This window comes from Sciurus vulgaris (genome assembly GCF_902686455.1).
Source record: "Sciurus vulgaris genome assembly, contig: HiC_scaffold_629_arrow_ctg1, whole genome shotgun sequence".
Lineage (NCBI taxonomy): Eukaryota > Metazoa > Chordata > Mammalia > Rodentia > Sciuridae > Sciurus > Sciurus vulgaris.
In genome coordinates this window covers 11285120-11289134 of record NW_027632956.1, presented here as the reverse complement: position 1 = coordinate 11289134, position 4015 = coordinate 11285120, and positions in this window count along the sequence as shown.

The window sequence follows — 4015 nt, the reverse complement described above, 5'->3', positions numbered from 1 at the left end:
TGTCATGGAAACCATGACACCACCTCACTGTAATGCCATCCCTCTGACCTAAGTTGCTGTTTGAGGTTCAGGCACAACAGAAGCCACTCCTGAACATCCTAGTGGCCCAAGGCCCTGAGAAAGCCTCAGGGAGAGACAGAAAGTGAATCCTCCAACTGGAGCCTGGAACCTCCATGCCCTTCACACCCACCTTGCCTGAAGCCTGCCCCTTCCACTTCAAACACAGTCACTCTCCCATCTTTTGCTCTCACTGCACAGAAGCACATGAAACCTACTGATGCCATTTTTCAGAGTGGAATGGATTGCAGTTGAATGAATGAGAGATCCTGGATATGACTTTCAGCCACTTATCTCAATTCATTGAATCTGGAGAGAAAGAACTACAAACATAACTAGGAGCAAATGGACATTGGATGAGGAATTATTTTTTTCCTGCCAGCAAATATTGGTCCTGGGATCCCAGACCCCATAGGACATCACTACTTCCCTTTGCCTGTTTAGATTTACTGACAGCATCTGGCTGAGTTACTCAGGCATTCTGTAATTTAGGGGGAAAAGCTTAGCCAAGGAGAAACACCTTCCTCTACCTTCCCCATCAATGAGATGGTAGACAAGATCCAGCACCTCCACTAGGATACACCTTTTGCCCAGATATCTCCTGCTTAGAAATTTTCCAAGGAAAATGACAGGAGGAAAAAGAGGAGTGAGAAAGGAATCAGCAGATTGTGATTGGAATGGCTAGGGATCCATGTGTGAATGATCCCAGAAATTTTCCTTCCTACTCACCACCTGAGCATATTCTGATTCCCACATATGCTTGCCTCTCTTACTGCCCCCTGACCTCCATGCTCACTGCCAAAATTTTCTGCTCAGTGATCAGCTACAAGTCTTTTCCTCCTTCAATAGACAGGGATAAACTTTTCCCCTTATGACACACCCCTAGATTGTGGGTCTTGATGTGCACAAAAGGACCCTTGCAGGATTGCTGTGAAAAGGAAAATGAAGAATTTCTTAGAAATTTGTTGGTTTGTCTGGGGCTGGGTTTTCTGCAGAGAATTTAACAGAGTAGAGAAACTAGAGGGTAGCTAAAAGGGGCTCCTCTGTATCCAAGGAAATAGCTCCTTTTGGAAAGTGCTGGCCTAGAATGCACAAGGTCCATGGTTCAAATTCCTGGCACCTCAAAAGGGGAAAAAGAAACAATTCTTTGTATGCCAATCCTCCCTCATCTCAACTGTTTCTCCTCTTTTCATCAAGTCAATTGGGCCAATTGAAAAAGTACCAATTGGACATGCAAGTCTTTTCCAATTAGACTTTCAGCATGGAGATGTGGTGAAAGTTATCAGTTCTTCCCAGGTCACCTTCAGTTCTTAAGAGGAAGTGTTCCTTGAGATGAGTCAACTCTCAGGAACTGAGAGGTTTTATCATTATCACGAGGCTGCTCTTGTGGGTATATCCTCAGCAAGTTCTTGAAGAAGATGATGCTCACCAGGTTGCAATGGCAGGGACTTCAAAATGACATCTGCATGAGTCTTGCAATGACCAGGCTTCTTGCTCACACTCCAGACTCTGTGCAAGTGAAGTGGACTAGCACACCTCAGTACTTTCCATGTGTACCTCAATGTCATCTGGAAAAGCAAGAGGTGAGGACCAAAGAGAGCTGTCCTTGGCCCTGACTTTTCTCAGTCAGTTTTCCTTTGCATCTGATTACAAATGACTTGAAGTCAAATTGTATGATTTGGCGATGAATATGATTTAGCTCATGCTGATAGCATTCAGGAGGATGGGGGACTCTTCAACCTATTCTCCCTGTATCATTGGAGGTCCAGTGTCAACAGGAATGTAGCCTTTTCATAGACTGTTTTTAATTTTGATGGAGATTCTCAAGAGATGCAATGTAGAATTGTGTGAAGGATATGGTGTTCTCACATGCACTATGGTTCTGGGAATGAGTGGATTGTTCTTCTCAGGGTGAGGAATGACACATGAAGCCCTATTTGAAAGAAGTCACACTGAAGGAAGGTAAGCAGAGACATTAGGCCTGTGGTGTGTTGGTGGTGGTGCAAGTCCAAGCAATAAATAGGATGTTAAAATTTGACAAAGCTTGAGGATATAGTCTTCTTGCTCACTAAGGCCTATCACACTTTTGGATGTTCTTTAATGTATTGTGTTTTGATATTCAGGATTTTCCTGCAAATATTGATCCTAGGACCCCTGACCCTCTGAGCCATCACTACATCCCTTTGCCTGTTTTGATTTACTGACAGCATCTGGCTGAGTTGCTGAGGCATTCCCTAATGGAGGGAAAAGGTTTTTCCCAGGATAAACACTTTCCTCTACCTGACCTGTAGGGGTGCCAGGCTAGTTCTTGTGCAGGTAAGCCCTGCTGAATGAAAACCCCCAGACTCTGAGAGTTGGGTGGAAGCAGGCTGGTGGCTTGCACCCTGCAAACTAGGTTACGGTAGGAACAGCTATACATTATATAAGTTTCTTGCCCATTCTCAATGTACCACAGGGGAATCAGACCACCAGGCTCCTATACAGTTTCTCTTGGTAACAGTAGTTCAACTTGGGGTAATTGTTCACATTCCTAGGTCAGAGAATCAAAATGTTCCTCTGTGCAAGTTTACACACTTGAGACATTAACTGCTTTTAGCCAAGAACTAGGATTTCTCCCAACATTGCATCATATTTCATGAAGAAAAACTAAAAATTCTTCCAATAAAGAATAGTGGCTGCACAGACACATACAGTGCTTCCTGATATTTCTGCAGAAGAAGTCAGAATGACTGGAGTGTGGCCACATGATGAAAAGAGGGGCTGGGGGATTCAGTGGAGAGTCAGCACAGACAGTCTGCTTCCAGATAAAACCCAGAAATACTGGCTTTTAGAATGAGAAAAACATCCACAGGAGAAAGAGTCCACAGCTATGCCAGGGAAACCTGGCTGAGTGGAAGATAAAAAGCTCCCCTGTAGTCAACTGTGGAGAATCCCACCAAAGCAATCAGTCAATGCAGAAAAGAAGGACAATAACTCATGCATGTTGGTAAAGTTCAGTGCTGATCTGACACTGAGACCTCCCCACTGCCTAGATACATCACACAGAGGAAGTTACACCCCAAAAGGACCCACACCTAAGAGGGGATCCTTCTAAATGCATGCAAAATTTCAACCTATTAATAAACACAACACGAGAAAACAACAAGACCCCTCCAAAATTTTCATAGTTCCCCAATAACTGCATCCAAGGACCCTTTTTTTTTTTTCTAACATCCACTAAGGAAATGAACTGGAAAATTATTGATTGTTCCCTAACCACAAAGGTCCCATTCTAGATGGTTGCTATTTGGTTAAAAGTTAGATGTGAGATCATTTGAGACTATTATCTGCCTCAACATAGACACTGATTTCAAGGGATGATGGAAGCTTTAACCTTGGCACTAGTGACTGGTCCTGTAAAATTGAAATTTTGCACCATTGGGAATAACTGTTCTAGGACATAAATGAGATCAGTGGCAATCACAGTTATTTATGTTCATAATTTTAACTGTTAATTCATAAATATTATAGTTAGTGTTTTCATCAGTGAGGTTTTACCAATGAAAACACAAACAATATTCAGAAAATATGCTTCAATTACTAGAATAAAACTCAAGTTGAGGTTGCCATGATTTCCAATGTTATTTTTATACTCATTAGATTGCATTAGACCTAAATACTAATTTATGACATTTAGGTTTCTAAAGAGTTTTGCAAAAGGTCATTTTATTTGAACTAATTTACATTCTGGATGTGAGAAAAACAGGATGAAACCATGAATTCAAATTCCTATGTTTACATACCTGTGACTGCTTATTTTCAGTGCCAATATAAGCCCTTCCTCCTCTTCCTCTAATGTTACATCTAACAGTAGTCTGTTGACAAATGGACAGTTTACTTAAGTTCCTTAATACTCCTGGAAAGAGTAACAGTCTATCAAATTAAAAACTAGTAATAGAATTTATACTAGATCATTTAC